The sequence below is a fragment of the Notamacropus eugenii genome, chromosome X (assembly GCF_028372415.1).
Source record: "Notamacropus eugenii isolate mMacEug1 chromosome X, mMacEug1.pri_v2, whole genome shotgun sequence".
NCBI classification, from domain to species: domain Eukaryota; kingdom Metazoa; phylum Chordata; class Mammalia; order Diprotodontia; family Macropodidae; genus Notamacropus; species Notamacropus eugenii.
In genome coordinates this window covers 20,002,890-20,021,520 of record NC_092879.1, presented here as the reverse complement: position 1 = coordinate 20,021,520, position 18,631 = coordinate 20,002,890, and the positions used below count along the sequence as shown (strand labels likewise).

The 18,631-nt window shown below is 35.7% G+C and overlaps 1 pseudogene; it reads left to right on the top strand.

Annotated features, from left to right (window-relative positions):
• The first annotated feature begins 2,886 nt into the window (after positions 1 to 2,886).
• Positions 2,887 to 18,631, top strand: part of LOC140515627 (E3 ubiquitin-protein ligase DTX3L pseudogene) — a 37,147-nt pseudogene continuing 21,402 nt past the window's right edge.

The following is an 18,631-nucleotide window of genomic DNA, read 5'->3' as shown; positions in this document are numbered from 1 at the left end:
TACAACACGACTATCATGGAAGTCATTTGCAAAACTACACAGAATTTGGCCTATATTGAATTGCTCACCTTCCAAAAGGAAGGGGTGGGGAGGGAGGGAGGAAAAGAAGTTGGAACTCAAAGTTTTAGGAACTGTCAAGTACTGTTCTTGCCGCTAGGAAATAAGAAATACAGGTAAAGGGATATAGAAAGTTATTTGGCCCTACAGGACAGAGGAGAGGATGGAGACAAGGGCAGAGAGGAATGATAGAGGAGAGAGCAGATTGGTGATGGGGGCAATTGGAATGCTCAGTGTTTTGGGGTGGGGGGAGGGGACAAGGGGGGAGAAAATTTGGAACCCAAAATTCTGTGAAAATGAATGTTAAAAGTTAAATAAATAAATAAATTTTAAAAAAAAATTTTGGGACTACATGAAAGCCATGATCAAAAAAAGAGTCTAGACATCATCTTTCATGAAATTATCAAAGAAAAGTGCCCTGATATTCTGGAACCAGAAGGTAAAATATATATTGAAAGAATCCACCGATCACCTTCTGAAAGAGATCCAAAAAGAGAAACTCCTAGGAACATTGTAGCCAAATTCCAGAGTTCCTAGGTCAAGGAGAAAATATTGCCAGCAACCAGAAAGAAACAATTTGAGTACTATGGAAATATAAGCAGGATAACATAAGATCTAGCAGCTTCTACATTAAGGGATCAAAGGGCTTGGAAGAGGATATTCCAGAAATCAAAGGAAGTAGGATTAAAACCAAGAGTCACCTACCCAGCAAACTGAGTATAATGCTTCAGGGGAAAAAATGATCTTTCAATGAAATAGAGGACTTTCAAGCATTCTTGATGAAAAATCCAGAGCTGAATAGAAAATTTGACTTTCAAACACCAGAGTCAAAAGAAGCATGAAAAGGTAAACAGGAAAGAGAAATCCTAAGAGATTTAGTAAAGTTAAACTGTTTACATTCTTTCATAGAAAGATCATATTTTAGCTCTTGAAACTTTTCTCAATATTTGGGTAGTTGGAGGGATTATACACACACACAGACATATGTATAGACAGAGGGCACAGGGTGAGTTGAATAGGAAGGGATGAAATCTAAGAAAATAAAATTAAATGGTGAAAGGAATATATTGAGAGGAGAAAGGGAGAAATAGAAGAGGAAAATTATGTCATAAAAGAGGCAAAAAAAAGCTTTTTTCAATGGAGGGGGAAAGGGGGGAGGTTAGAGGGAAAAATGAAGTTTATTCTCACTACATTTGGTGTAAGGAGGGAATAACATGCACACTCAATTTGGTATGAAAATCTATCTTACACTACAGGGAAAGTAGGGGAGAAGGGCATAAGTGGTTTGGGGGGATGATAGAAGGGAGAGCAAATGTGAGGAGGGAGTAATAAGAACCGATTGCTTTAGGGGAGGGACAAGGTCTAAAGAGAGAATAGAATAAATTGGAGACAGGATAGAATGGAGGGAAATATAATTAATCTTTCACAACATGACTATTATGGAAGTCTTTAGCAAAACTACACATATATAGCCTATATTGAATAGATTGCCTTCTCAGTGGGGATGGGTGGGGAAGGAGGAAGGGAGAGAAGTTGGAACTCAAAGTTTAAGGAATGAATGTTGAGAATTGTTTTTGCATGCAACTGAGAAATAAGGATACAGGTAATGGGGTATAGAAATCCATCTTGCCGTACAAGAAAAGAGAGAAGATGGGGATAAGGGAAGAAATGTGTGATAGAAGGGGAGCAGATTGGGGGAAGGGGTAATAATAATGTACGGTGTTTTGGGGTGGGGAAGGTGAGAGATGGGGAGAAAATTTGGAACTCAAAATCTTGTGGAAATGACTATTTCTAACTAAAATTAAATAAATAAAAAATAATGAACATATTTGCTTTTCCCCAAATTTATTCATTTATTTATTTTCAGTTTTCAACAATCACTTCCATAAATTCCAAATTTTCTCCCCATCCTTCCACAATATGACATTCAATCTTATATGGACTCTACACATGACATTCATGTTAAACACCTTTTCACATTAGTCATGTTGCATAGAAGAATTAAAAAGAATAGGAGAAAACATGAGAAAAACCAAACATAAAATAGTCTACTTCATTTTGCGTTCTGATTCCATAGTTCTTTCTCTGAATGTGGATGACATTTTGCATCATGAGTTCTTTGGAAATGTTTTAGGTCCCTGAATTTCGGGGAAGCGCTAAGTCCACTCAAAACAATCATCAAATACTGTGGCTATTACTGTGTACAAAGTTTTCCTGGCTCTGCTCATTTCTCTCGGCATCAGTTCGTACAAGTCCAGGCCTCTCTGAAGTCTTCTTGTTTGTCATTTCTTATAGCACAATAGTATTCCATGACATTCATATACCTCAACATGTTTAGCCATTATCCAATTGATGGGCATCCCCTCCATTTCCAGTTTTTGGCCAGAACAAAAAAAAGCCCCTATAAGTATTTTTGTACTCATGAATATATTTGAAAAGATAAATTATACCTAAGAATTCCTTGGCCTGAATCCTGAAAGTTTTGGTATGTTTGGCCATTTTATCAGCTTATTTCGTAAGATGGTCTCTCTCTCTTTTTTTTCTTCTGGTTTGTTCCGTGTCCTTTCTGACTTCTATTGAGGGAGCTGCTGACCCAACATTGATTGACAGCTTGACTGATTTGTTCTGTGGAGGCGCTCACACACACACGAACACACACACACACAGACGCGCGCGCGCGCGCACACACACACACACGCACACACACACACACACACACACACACACACACCACCACCACCACCACCACCACTACCCAACTCACTCACCCTTCCACCCCCAGTCTCCAGACCCGCATTCCATTGGCTGAATCAATCCTTGCCTCCCTAGGTGACGTCACAGGTCTCCTCCTTTCTGCGGATTTCACCTGGGCTGGGGTGTTGCGCATTCTGTGAAAACGGGCTGCCGGCAGCCGAAGCTCCATCAGAACCTTGCCACAGACCCCAGGCCTCACCGATCCCCCGTGGGAGTCCCCTGTGTGGGGGAGGTAAGTAAGTCCCGAGGATCGTCCCCATCACTCCCTCTCTTCCCTCCCCAGAACCCCTAGTGGATGTGCACGCCCCCCAACCCATCCACACCCCCAGACCTCCGTCCAGGGCCTTTTGGACTTTACCCATGGATGTTCCCAGGCCTCTGTCTGTCGGGAGGGATGGAGGTCCTCCAGGAATGCACCCTATGATCTCCCTCCCACTTTTGGCGGCCCCACACAACACTGCCCTCCCTTCACCTCCTCCCCTGCCTCCTTCTGAGGAGCGCGGCCCAGAAGGTGGGACGGGTGGGTGGGTGGGGGGAAGAAGAGGTGTTCTATAAAATACCTCTTATTTTTGTACCATTTTGTTTTCATTCATTCATTTATTATTATTCCGGACTCCACAAACACCCGATCAAACAAATATTTCCATGTACATCATACACCAGAAAAAGGGGAATGTTCATGCACCTGTTGCTCTTTGTCATCTATAGCTTAGATTTTTTTTAATATTTAATAATTTCAGTCCGCATTTTTCAAAGGTTCCAATGTTTCTTTCTGGCTTTCTGTTCTTGTTTGTTTAGTGTTTTTTTTTGTTTGTTTTTTTTCTTGTTTTTTCTTTATAAGATACCTTAGTGACAGTCTTTTTTTTCCTTTCCCCCCATCTCTGTCTTCTCTACCTCCCACCCTCCACCTCCCTGAAAAAAAGAAAGAAAACGATAGCCTTCATAACAAATATGCACGGTCAAGCAAAACAAATCTACACTTTGCCTGTGTGTAAAAACACGTCTTATTCTGCATCTAGATTTCCTCAGCTGTCAAGATGTGGGTCCAGTGATTCATCATCGGTCTTCTAGGATCTTAACTGGTGATTGCTTTGATCAGAGTTCTGACGTCTTACCAAGGGTAAACCTCACCTTTTTTAGGCTCACTGAACTGGATGCAGAGCTAATATAGCTTTGAGAGGCCAGTCAGGTATGGACACCTCCCCATCTTAAATATTTAAAAACGCACAAAGGGATAATTTGTATATAGGACATCCAACCAATTTAATTGGACTGGGAAGAGTAATTCTTTTATTTTAAAGGTTTTTAAAATTTATTTTTTACAAGCTTTTATTATTACTTTCTCCCAGTGGCACCCCCTTCCCCACAACAACAACGACAAAACCTTCACAATAAATATGCACATTCTAGCAAAACCGATTCCCATCTTGACCTTTTCTAAATAGGCAGGTGTCATTTTAGAATTTCAGTCCATCACCACTCTTGCAGGTGGTGGGTGGTATGATTCATGCACAGCCCTCTGGACTGCATTAATTAGGTCTCTAAAAGCTTTTAAAGTTTTTTTTTTTCTCTATATATTGTTGTTATTGTGTAATTTGTTCCAGTTCTGCTCACTTCAATCAATAAGAATTCTTCCCAGTTTCCTCTGACACTGCTCATTTCTTATGGCACAAGAAAATATTAGCTGCCATTATAATCATAGACCACATTTTATTTGTTATTTCAGCTTAGTTGGACATCCCCTTGGTTTCCATTTTGGGGTTACTTTAAAAAACTCTCCTATAAATACCTTTGTATGTATGGGTTCTTTTCCTTTTCCTTTGCTCCCCATGTGCTTGAAGCCCAGTGGTGGTACAGATGGGCCACAATTTAGTAACTTTGGGGGTAAATTTATGACTTGCTTCCCAATGTATCTGGAGCAATTTGCATCTCTACTAGCAATAATTTCTGTGTGCCTATTTTCCTGCAGCTTCTGCAGCATTTGTCATTTTGTTCATTAATAATCAGCAAACATTTATAAAGTACCTACTATGTGCCAGTCACTGTGATACACATACCAAAAAAAAAAAGTTCCTGTCTCAAGGGATTTCCATTCTAGTAGAGGAAGATAACATACAAAAGAAAGCTGGTGGGGGCATGGTATGGGGTGTGTGTGAGTGTGGATGTAGTTTCATTTTTCATTTTTGTCAGCCAGTTTAATGGAGGAGAAATGGAATCTCAGAGTTGCTTTAATTTGCATTTCTCTAATTATTAGTAACTTGGAGCATTTCATCCTGTGGTTGTTGAGTGCCGGGATTTCTTCCTTTGAAGCCTACCTCTTCATAGCCTTTGACCATTTATCTATTGGTGCATGGCTCTTAGTCTGATAAATTAGAAGCTATTCCATATATACATATATTAGCAGACAAATGTACTTCAAATTTTCCCCCATTGACCTGTTTTCCTTCCAATTTTAATTGTACAAGAGGGGCAACTAGGTGGTGCAGTGAATAGAGCACCATTTCAGGAGTCAGGAGGACCTGAGTTCAAATCTCACCTCAGACACTTGACACTCACTAGCTATGTGACCTTGGGCAAGTCACTTAACCCCAACTGCCTCATCCTGGGTCATCTCCAGTCATCCTGATGACTATCTGGTCACTGGATCCAGATGGCTCAGGAGGGGGAAGTGAGGCTGGTGACCTGCACAACCCTCCCTCACTCAAAACAAAGTCAAGTGCAAGTCATGTCATTATTTCTCTGATGGCATGGTCTTCTTTAGCAACGAAGGACGAACACATGCAATTGTACAAGATATCTTTGTGCAAAAGTTCTTTCAATTTTATACAACCAAAATTGTTCATTTTATTTTCTAATGATCATCAGTATACCTTGTTTGCTCATAACCTCTTCCTTTATCTGTGGATGTGGATGTGAAAGGTAATTTTTCCCCTTGCTTTGCTAATTTCTCCATAATCTATAAATGTGTGCTCCTGGCTATAGTTGATGACACCTCAGATTCTTTTAAAAACACTACAGAATGTGAACAATGTTGCCACATGGACAGAGCTGTATTTTAATGGAACAAAATACATATAATTCTTGATAACAAAAAAGTGGTATTCCCCATCCAGTTTCAGGATTAAAAATCTCAGAATTTCTCTAATGACAGAGGACGCCTACCTTGACCTCAGAATCCCTAGGGGGTCCCACACCATGAATTCATCTCATGATGCTATGCTCATTATAGCATCAGATTTGTACCTAGTGGACAGGATGAATCTAGCATCATGGTAGAAATTAGATGAAGTGAATGCCACTATTGTACCTGTGTCTCTTTTGGTTTTAAGGATGATATAGTCCTTAAGAAAACCCTGAGACTCTTGGAAAGAACAGTTGAGAAAATGCAAAATGATAGGTAGTTGTACCTCACTCAGAGAACCAGCCTACCTGAAGGATTATTGATTATATATGTATATAGAAATGCTGAATCTTTGGGTTTATTATATATTATATTACATTACTGAAAATGTTCATTGTTTTAATTAGATTTTTAGTTGATTTTTTTAAAAAAACAAACCATCATATCATGCATATAAACTGATTGTTTGGTTTTTTTCTTTGTCAATGCTTAGTTCTTCAAAATGCTTTTATTGTCTTATTTCCCTGCCTTGAATTTGTAGTAAAATATCAGATAATAATGCTGTTTCAGCCCTGATCTTATTGGAAAGGCTTCTGACTATTCTCCATTAAAGATACTACTTGCTCTTAGTTTTAGATATTCTTCTTATCATTTTAAACAAATCTCCAATTATTCCTATACTTTTTGTTTTTTTTAAAAAACAGAAATTGGTATTGTATTTTATCGAAATCTTCTGTATATATGGAAATAATCATTATTTTATGAGTTTGCTATTAATCTGGTCAGTTATGTTTATACTTTTCCTTGTATTGAACTAGATCCCCATTCCTGGTATAAATGCAAGTTGATCATAGCACATATTACTGTAGTCTCCTTGCTAATATTTTATTGAAAGTTTTCTTATCAGTAGTCATTATAAAAATTGATCTATAGCTTTCTTTCTCTTTTTGACTCCCGTTTTTAATTATCAAGACCATATTTATGTCATAGAAGGGATTTTGTAGAACCTCTTTATCTTTTATTTTCCAAATAGTTTATGTAGTATTGGAATTAATTGCTGTTTAAATGTTTGGGAGAAATCACCTTTTTGCTGAATTAAAAAAATTAACTTTTATTTTTTATTTTAAGTTCTAAATACACTCCCTCCTTCCATTTTCTCTCCTATTCATTGAGAAGGCAAGCAATATGATATCCAAAATATATATTTTCATATTAGCTATATCACAAAATAAGAAGCAACATAAATAAAGAAAATGAAAAAATATGCTTCAATCTGTATTCAGAGTTGATCAGTTCTCTCTCTGGAAGTGAGCTAGAGTGATTTAGAGCATTTTTTTCCCTAGACCTAGTGATAGCTTTGATTTTTTCGAAATACTACTTGTTCATATTAGATGGGAAATGGTTTGTATTTTTATCAGTTTCCTTCTCCATAGATCTGATAGGTGAATTTTTCCATGCTCCTCTAATTTTTCTAAATCATTTACCCCTTTTGATGCTACCTTGGTATACATTGTGAGATGGTCTCTGCCTTGTTTCTGCCAAACTGCTTTGCAGTTTTCCCAGCAATTTTTTTCAGATGCTGAATTTTTGCTTCCAAAGCTTAATTCTTTGGATGTTCAAACATTAGGTTACCATGGTCATTTACTACTGTTCATTGTGTACTTAATCTATTCGGCTGACCCACCACCCTATTTCTTAGCTATTACCAAATTGTTTTGATGATAACTGCTTTGTAACATAGTTTGAAATTTGACACTACTTGGCAGGTTTCACATTTTTTTTCCATTGTTTTCCTTGGTATTCTTGACCTCTTGTTCTTCCAGATGAATTTTGTTAATATTTTTTTCTAACTCTATAAAATAATTCTTTGGTAGTTTGATTGGTATGACACTAAATAACTAAATAAATTTAGGTACAATTGCTATTTTTATTATATTGACTTGGCTTATACATGAGCAATTAATATTTCTGCAATTGTTTAGATTTGTCTTTATTTACGTGAAAAGTGTTTTTTAATTATGTCTATATAGTTCCTGGGTTTGTCTTGCAGATAGACTCCCAAGTATTTTATATTGAATTGTTATTTTAAATGGAAGTTTTCTTTCTAGCTTTTCCTACTAATTTGGGGAAGGGTGTAAAATATAGAAATGAAGCTGTTTTGTGTGGGTTTATTTTGTATTCTAAAACCTTACCTCAGTTGTTTCACTCTATGAAATGGGGAAAGTAAGCATCCTTGCTTTGCTCCTATCAGTACAGAAAATGTTCTAGGGTATCTCTATTGTATATGATATTTGTTTTTAGTTTTAGATAGGTAATTTTTAGGACATTTAAAAAACTCTCTAAGCTTATACTTTGTATGGTTTTTAATATCAATGGGCATTGTACTTTGTCAAAGACTTTTCCCAAAACTCTTGAGATAATCATGTGGTTTTGTATGTTTTTCTAATTATGAATCATCTTTTCTTTGCTGAAATAAATCCAACTTAGTCATAACGAATAATTTCTTAGGTACATTGCCATAGGTTGTTTGACAGGTTTTTATTTAAAATTTTTTTGAATCAATATTCATTAAGGGAATTTGTCTGTAGATGGCCTATGTTTTGTTTTTTTCTGGTTTAGGTATTTGGGCCATATTTCTCTCATTAAAGGATTCTAGCATAGGGCACTTTCTTTCTCAGTTTGTGAGAATATGTGTGTTTGGGGTACTAATTGTTCTTTGAAAATTTGCTAGAATTCTCCTGTGAAACACTAAGCACTAGGAATTGTTCCCCTCTCCCTGCCTTTGGTACTTCCTTTAGAGCTAGCTTTATTTACTTTTCAATGGTTTGATTATTTAAGACCTCTGATCTTCTGATGAGTATTAAATATTTTAAAGTATTCCTCTATTTCTTTTTTCTTCTAAACTGTTAGCATAAATGTGCATAATAAGTTTTGATTAATCTTTTAATTTCTTATGACTTTGTTGTAAAATCTTCTAATTCTTTCTTAATTTGTGGATTTGATTTGATGCCTAAAAGTTAATTGATAAAGGTTTATTAATTTCTATTAAATTTGATTAATGTTTTTAGCCTTTTCAAAGAACCAGTTTTTAGTTTCATTTATCATTTCTAACATTTTTGTTTCTACTTTGTCTATTTCTCCTCTAGTTTTAAATTTCTCCTCAAATTTGCTTTTTTAGATTTGTTTATTTGTTGGCTTTTTAATTTTTCAAATGCATATTCAGTTCATTAATCTTCTCTGTATTTTGTGAAATTGTTTTTATAGGGATATGGTTATTTTTTTCTCCTAAAAGAACTGCTTTAGATGCATACTGGAAATTTTCATATATTGTTTTAATCATTATCATTTTTTACAGGTTTGTCTTTATGATTTTTTTCATCAACCCACTCATTGTTTAGGATTTCATGATTAAGTTTCCATTTGGCTCTGTGCTTTTGTTTCTGCTTCCTAAACCAGTCACTGTTTTTATTGTGAAGAGTCTGTAAAGAATATATTAACTATTTCTTCATTTTTACATTTGTTTGAAATATCTCTGTTCCTTAACACTTGCTCAATTTTTATAAAAATTCCATATGATCCTGAAAAATATTTCAATTCTTTTGCAGTCATTTTTAGAAGATGCTATAAGTCTTTTTGCTCTGGTTTCCCTAGCAATTTATTCAGTTACTTATTTTTTTCTTTCATTTATAGAAAACCAGGAGAGGGGCATTCAGGTAACACTTTCTATGTTTTCTAGTAGCTCAGTTAATATTTGCCTTATGAATTTGGATGTTAAGGCAATTAAGCATATAACTGTATCATTTATTTTGGTTTGTTGCCTATGGTTCCTTTCAGCAAAATACACTTTCCTTGTTCATACCTTTTTATTTATTTTAACGTTTGTTTTTGTATTGGTGGACATCATGGTTGATACTTTTGTATTTTAGGATTTATTTGATGCATAATACAAGTGTTTCCCATGACCCCATTTTTATTCTGTGTATGTCTTTGAGTTTTAAATGTTGTTTCTTATTAGGCATAGATTTGGGAGTTTTATTTTCTTATCAAATCTATCATTCTTAAGTTATGATCCCCCCACTTCTATTGTAAACACAAAATAATATCTTTTTAACTCTTTTGCTTAATATTTTAAAAGCTTAAAACTTGTTTCTTAAAAGCTAAAAAAAATCCCCTTGTTTTTAGCTTTTAGAAACTTGTTCTAAAGTCTTGCTTTACGGAAGACTCAGAGTTTCTAGCCCTTCCTTTTCTGCCAATTGCTGTTTGGTTTGGAATCCAGGACATCCCTAGGTGCCTCCAGGATAAACTCACCAGGGAGAAAGGGAGAGAATTTGGAACTCAGTTTAAAAAAAAAGAATGTTAAAAATTGTTTTTGCTTGTAATAGGGGGAAAATATTATTAAAATTACAAAAAGCAGGGCAGAGGCTTAGACTATCAAATTAGCCATTAATTTCCACTTCAGACATCTCATGCTTCCTTCAAAAGAAAATCAGGACCAGAAATCTCGGAGCCCTGTAGTGTAGGCACTTGAAAAATCTTAAGTGTCCTTAGTTGCCTCTTTCTCCCTCAGCTGTTAATCAGAATTGGAGCAAAATAAATAAACAAACAAAAATAGAACTTCTTTCAATGCCTCCATTCTTAGAGGTCTCAGAATTACCAACTCTCCATTTCCTACTGTTTGCTCTGCTTGTTTTAGATTCAAGGAAGATTCTGCTTCATCCAGGATGAGGAAAATTAATGTTATGCTACATTATATATTATCTAATATTATCATAAAGGGTGATACCATAAACAAATTAAGAGAGCATGGAATAGTTTATCTGTCATATTTATATATAAGGGAAGAATTTAGGACCAGAGAAGACACTGAGACCATTACAAAATGTAAAATAGATCATTTTGATTATATATAATTAAAAATATTTTGCACAGATGAAACCAATGCAATGAAAATTATAAGAAAGGAAGAAAACTGGGGGAAAAGTTTGCAGCAAGCATCCCTGATAAAAGCCTCATTTCTCAAATATATAGAGAACTGAGTCAAATTTATAAAAATACAAGTCATTCTCCAATTGATAAATGGTCAGAGGATATGAACAGGCAGTTTTCAGACAAAGAAACCAAGGCTATCTTATATACATAATACATATATATGTACTTTCAACCTGAAAGTTTGGTTAAGAAAAAGGCAAACAGGCTAAATGCATACAGCATTACCCTTAAAGTTGCGTGATCATGGAGCCAGAAGAAACTTCTGACTGCCTCAGGGAAGAATTTATCTTTCCAAATCTCTCAATTCTATTCTTCCAATTATTCAGCTTTCCTATACATTTTAACCATAAGACAAGATAGCTCATAAGTTATTACTTTTTACTACTGTAACTGTACGGAATTCCATCTTAAGTAAAGGAAAGAAGTTAATTGCTAACCTTACAGGTTGATGGAATTATGTCTTTGTTTCACAAATTGTTATTCTTCCTTAATTATACTCACTCTGGAAGAATAAGATACTTCAGGAATTAAATCTTTTACATGTAAGTTCAAATGCAAATTTTTACTCTTGCTTAGGCCATGGAATGACTACAAATTCAGATCAAAACAGCGAGATCTCTTCTGCTTTACAGCCTAATTTAACTATAAATTATTTTGAAATTTTAGTGGGCCTTCTAAAAAAAAATCAGAAAAGATTTTTCAAAATATTTCTTCTAAAAGTATTTCCCATTCTTTAAAAACAGCTTAAAATTTATTCTGATGTTCACTAAACTTTTATGAAGAAATTTAGTTGGAAACTTTTAAAATGATAGATATCTCTTCCTCCTTAAAGCAAAACTAAATCTTTAAAATTGGAATTCATTAAAACTAAGTTAGTATAAAGTAACACAAATTCACAAAATATTATAAGAAAACTAAATTCTTAGTTATTACAGAATTCCTAGATATCATAAAGTTCTTTGTCAAAAAGGTGTTTGTAATGGAAAGGAGATTTAGTTTCTATATGTCAAGAATGATATATCTAATTAATTTGATCTTATCATAATAACAGGTTTTCCTTAAATATATCACTAGAAATTAAGTACATTCTGGCATTTCACATAGATAATCCATAAACCTTCAAGTTAACATACATAAACATATCCCTTAGATGAAACAGGCTTGAAAATCACACCCCAATTTTTTTAAGGATTCTCATTTCCTCAATAGAAATTTTACAACACAGAAACTTTTGCACAGTTTTATAAGAACTTTAGGTCAGTGCATTTCTAAATCACCTTGCATTATATGTGGAAACTATAAATTTACATCACCATATATGTTTTCATAATAGTCAAGATTTCAAATGAAAAAAATCTGCTATCATAGTAAATAGCAAATTAAAATTTATCACATCCTTTTAAAAGCCCAATCCATATGCAACAAGATCCAAAGTAAAATTGCTTTGACAACATTTCTACCTCACAGTGGTCTCTCAAATTTCACAATTTAAGATAATTTCAGAAATACAATCTTAGAAATACAGTTTTAACACAACCAATAGATTTCATATGACATTAATTGCATTTCTAAATTACCACATATAGAAATTATTCATCTTATTACTTTTGGTAATTAAAACCACTGCAAAGTTAACAATTATATTAGAGAGAGATAATAATAATATTGTTTGTAACATATGGCAGTCATTATGTTAAGCATTTTATAATCATTATATCATTTTGATCCCATAACAACAACCACCATTATTTTTACCTTTATAAATCAGAAAACAGGTCAAACAGAGATAAAATACATTTATGCAACTGGAACTGAGAAGTGAAGTTTACCAAAAGCAGAGAAACTGGTGTCCCAGTGGTGCTGATTCTTGTAGGCAGGGCTTAGGGAATGTTCACCACAGGCCTGATCCATCTACCTGTCCCCTCTCCCATGGTTGCAGAATTTACTAAGCCTGAGGTGGTTTGCAGCTGCTGGGACAGGGTGGGCAGAATGTACAGGACCTAGGTGACATTTTCAAACTTTAGCTAGAAGGGTGGGCTACAAGGTCCCCAAGGGCACAGGACTGTTAGAATCACTGTCAGTCTGCAAATTGGTGCCTCTCCACTTCTTCTACATTCTCCCCTCTATAATTAGATCTGGGATGAGAGGGGTTAACATGAACCCTGGTAGCTGTTAAAAATCCCCATTCTGAGATACTCTCTTAACTCTGAGAGGGAGTGGGGAATGTTAAGTGATCAGGATTGAGAGGGGATGTTAAGGTGAGCTCCTGGAGCTACCCACAGTCTTAGGAATTCTTTCCCAGTTATTTCAAATGATCCCTTCCCAAACTTTTTAATGATTAATCTCACAACCTACAAATCTGCTAAAAATGATTTTACCTAACATGATCTAACTTTCCATTGTAATTCCAGGTTGACCAGACTGGAACAATAAGGAAAAGTCTTAACATTTTGTTTGTTTGTTTCCCTAGCTGCAGCCCTTAAAAGTCTCTGGCTGCTTGCATTTTAAATCTTACAAGACTCATTCACAGCACACATGATACAGACAGAGACATACATGGACAGACAAATTGACAATTAACAACAGGACAAATACAAACAGAGCTCCCATTTAAGAAGAGACAGAGGGAATCAGAATCTTGTTAGAAATCCCCATCATGATTTTCTATTATTATTCTGAGGAAAGGGGGCTGCAAAGATTCAAGACCTGACAGAATAAGGGTGGATCCTGCAACCTTTTCTCAAAGCATCCCTATGGTCATTGGAGGTGGGGAGCCTTGGTTCCCCCGAAGTTTCTGACTTTCCATAACCTTGAGATGGGTCCTGCATTCAGACTTCCAATGCCTTAGTTTCTTATAATAGTGACAAATACAAGGTTTGTGGTCCCTTACCATATTAGGGGTGGGGTGTGAGTTTGGAATGGGAGCTGTTCGAAACTCCCTTTTGGCTTTAAATCCTCCTCAGTTTGTGTTTCTAGTGTTTTGGCAAGCTGGGAGGCCAGCTCAGCTATAATCTGCAGGAAATTCTTAAGGGAAAGGGGAGATGGAGGAATCAAGGAATAGTGTGGAGGAGGAGCAGAGTTTGGAGGAGAAAGAGGGGATGGGGTTGTTAGGAAAGAGGGGAGAGTGAGATGAAGAGAATTAGCCAATATCAGGGGTGGTGCTGAAGCAGCTTTGGGAGTCTTAAGAGTAGAGGCTCCTGCCTTTTGTTCTCCCTCAGCCATTTCTGTAAGCCCAGGATGAAAACATTCCCATTGCTGGCTAGATGTTTTGTTGGCCTTTAAACTTAATTTCAAGATAAAGTAACTTTGACCAGTTCAAAAGAGCCCTATGGTGGCCAACATAATTTAGGGCTATCTTTAGTTAATTGACACTAGTGCTTAGCAATGCTTGTGTTAATTTTTTCCTGAGATCGATCAGTACAGGGGATCTATACAGAGAGTTTGACTGCAGACTTGATCCCTTTCCCCTGAGCTAGTCTTAAAGGGAAATTTCAGACTTCAACCAAATTAGTGGGAGTCCTTTGGAAGCTGGGAATAGGAGGACTTACCCGACCCTGTCAAGGCTTAAGACTTCAGGAAAAAAAGAATACTAAGGTGCCTAAGTCTTTGGCTTTGGTGAAGTGGGGAGCTGTTCCGTCTAATTCCATCAGTTCCAATCCACATCATGGCACCAAAACTGTTGACCTGAAAGTTTAGTTAAGAAAAAGGCAAACAGGCTACATGCATGCAGTTTATTCCCTTAAAGCTAGCAGTTACATAATCATAGAGCCAGAAGAAACTTTTGACTGCCGGATGGAAGAATGACCAGGCTCAAATACACTTTACCATGAGAAAGGAACTTTTTTAGTTGAACAAGTTGTATTTTCAGTGAGACAAGACAATTAATAAAGTAGCGTCAGTTGGAATTTATGATTCCCGGATGTGTGAATTTCCTCCATATAGCATATGTCTCTGTGACACAAGAGAAGAAAAAAATTCCATCACTCTGGTTGCAGGCATCCTGTCATAAACAGGTCTTTGAAGTTGCTGACACAAAAAAAGGGGCATTTTTAGAACAAAGCAAAGTAGTCTGATTGATTGTCCTTATTAAAGTTCAAAATTTATATTAAAAGATTATCAGTATGTATGTATGTATGTATGTGTAAAATAGTCATGTGAAAAAATGCTCTAAATTACTACTGATCAGAGAAATACAAATTAAAACAACTCTGAGGTATCACCTCACACATATTAGAGTGTTCTTATGACAGAAAATGAAAATGTTAGATATTGTAGAGGATGTGGGAAAACTGGAAGGCTAATACACTGTTGGTGGAGTTATGAACTGATATACCCATTCTGGAGAGCAATTTGGAACTATGCCCTAAGGGCTATAAAACTATGCATACCCCTTTGATCTAGCAATATCACTGCTAGGTCTATATCTCAGAGACACCAAAAAAAGAGAAAATTACCTACTTATACAAAAATATTTATAGCAGCTCTTTTTTGTGGTAGCTAAGAATTGGAAATCAAAGGGATGCCCATCAATTGAAAAATGGCTAAAAAGTTGTGGTATATGATTATAATGGAATATTATTGTGCTATAAGAAATGTCAAGCAGGATAATTTCAGAAAAACCTGGAAAGACTTACATGAACTGATGCGTAATGAAGTGAACAGAACCAGGAGAATGTTGTACATAGTAACGGTAATATTGTTAAATGAAGAATTGTGAATGACTTAGCTATTCTCAGAAATACAATGATCCAAGACAATCCCAAAGGACTAATGATAAAGAATACTATCTGTCTCCAAAGAAAGAACTGATATTAACTGAATGTAGACTGAAACATGATATTTTTCACTTTCTTTCATTTTTTCTTTTTATTTGAGTCTTCTTGTGCAAAATGACCAATAGGGAAAGGTTTTACATAATTGCACATGTATAACCTATATCTGCTTGTTTACTGTCTAAGGAACAGGGAGGGGTGAGGGAGTGATAGAATTTGAAACTCAAAACTTAAATAAAAATGTTTAAAAATTTTTAAAAAATAAAAAAAGTCAAAGAAAAGACAGCTACACAAAATATTTATGGTTCATATGTAATTTCATCTTTAATATTTTACAAGATGGAGGGGAAAACATGGCCATCATCTACCACTTTTCATGAAAGGCCTATTCCTATAGCCTGGTAAATAGAAGTTTGGGAAATACTATTCTGTATGAAGAGAGGAAAGGAGTGAAATTGAAACAAATAAAGACTAGGTTACTATGAGAATTACATGGCACTCATTGACTCATATTCTCAAAAAAAACCCCAATATTACTATGCAATCCAGCCTAATCCCCATTTTGTCAAACCCTCTCTACCTGAAAAGACACTCTTTCTGGGTCTGAATTGTAAGTGTGGTTCAACTCCTAGCCCCTCCAGGCACTTGTTTGTTAACTTGGGACTCTTGCTTTTATTTACAAATAGACAAGAACCAGCTTGAGCTGGGCCATAAGTGGAGGGAAAGGGTGTGGAAGTAACCTTTGATTATGATTTTCTAGCCAAGATTATTGTAGGCATCTGATGCCCATCAAGCAATTATTTAATTGCCACAGAGGGGCATGATCAGCCACACCTGAGGGCCAACCCACTTTCCTCAGCTGCAGACTAATCCAATCAGCTCAGCATTATTCCAGTCTCTCAATGAAGAAGTAAAAGGTAGGAGCTGAGGTAACTCTTAACCCACTTCCTTATTGAAATGTTTATCAGTCTGGATTGTCTTACCTTTGCCAGGGGAGGTCCAAATGATGTACTATCAGGCCACCAGAAGGAAAACACACTGAGGTTTAAATGACTCTGTGGACCTTCACTTGGGATCTTTGGTAACTGAGAGAGGCCATTTATCCAATTTATAAGTTACTGCTAACCTAGCTAATAAATTGATCGTGCTCTAGTTAAGAAACTCCCAAAGTGGGCAATACCACCCCCTGGGGGACTCTGGAATGGAATGATCCAGTGGGGTGGTAGTAGGTTCAGGTGCAATTGGGGGGCATTGAATAAAAATAAGGGGACAGAAAGTAGAATTCCAGGGGGGGTGTTGAGTAATTTTTTTTTTGAAAAGGGGGTGGCAGGTGAAATAAATTTGGGAACCTTTTTATTTAATCCCTGGTCTTTTGGCTGAGATGGCCAGCATGAGTAACAGTCTATATGTTAATGTTAATAAAATGTTACCTTGCACTGGAGAAAGCTATGTCTCAGCAGTCCCTTGTTGCAATTTCACTCACCATGGTTTTAGGGGCTCATCTGGGGTTTTGGGGTGAAGATCAGGTACTCTAGGCTCCTTAGCAGAACCCCTCTCTTCTTTGGGCCTTTGTGTAAGAATTTTATGGTAAGGATTTGTGTCTATGAACTAACTTCTCCCCTGAAAACCCAAGATTTTTTCCAGGTAAGGAGGTAAGAACTCTGTTGGGAATGATGTTGTATTTTTTGTTGTTTTGGGTTATCTTTTTTTCTCATAATAGTATTTTATATTTTTTCTAATTACACGTAAAGATAATTTTCAACATTCACTTTTATAAGATTTCAAGTTCCAAATTTTTCTCCCTTCCTGCCCCCCCTTCCTAAGATAGCAAGTAATTTGACATAGGTTGAGCATGTACAATCATATTAATCATATTTCCACGTTAGTCATGTTGTGAAAGGAAAATTAGAATGAAAGGGAAAAGCACTAGAATAGAAAAAACAAAATAACAAGAAAAAATGAAAATACTATGCTGTGATCTGTATTCAGAATTCATAATTCCTTCTCTCAATGTGGATAGCATTTTCTAACCTGAGTCTTTTGGAATTGTCTTAAATTGTTGTATTGCTGAGAAGAACTAAATCTGTCATAGTTGATCATCACATAATGTTGTTACTGGGTACAACTATGTTTATTTTATTTGACTGATTCTTGATGTCTCATAGAGTCATTAGCTCCCACTTAACCAATTCTAATTTTTAAGGAACAATTTTCTTCAGTTAGCTTTTGTACCTCCTTTTCCATTTGGTCAATTCTACTTTTAAAGGAGTTGTTTTCCTAAGAAAATGTTTTTTTCCAATTTGGACAACTTCATTTTTTAAGGAATTGTTTTCTTCAGTCAATTTTGTCCATTTTTATCTGTTGACTTTCTTTCTTGCATACCTCTCATTTCCTTTCCCAATTTTTCTTCTCCCTTTCTTTTTTGATTTTTAAAATCCTCTTTGATTTACAACCAGTATCTCCGGTAAAGGCCTCATTTCTAAAATATATAAAGAACTAAGTCCAATTTATAAGAATGTATGTCATTCCCCAATTGATAATGGTCAAAGGATATGAACAGGCAGTTTTCAAAAGAAAAAATTAAAGCTATCTATAGTTATATGAAAAAAATGCTCTAAGTAACTATTGGTTAGAGAAATGTACATACAAACAACTCTGAGGTACCACATCACACCTATCAGATTGGCTAATATGACAAAATAGGAAAATAATAAATGTTGGAGAAGATGTAGGGAAAATTGGAATACTAATTCATTGTTGGTGGAGTTGTGAACTTATCCAACCATTCAGGAGAGCAATTTGGAACTATGCGCAAAGGGCTATAAAAATGTACATACCCTTTGACTTAGCAAGACCACTTCTAGTGCTGTGTCCCAAAGCGATCATAAAAATGGGAAAAGGACCCACATGTACAAAAATATTTATAGCAGCTCCTTTT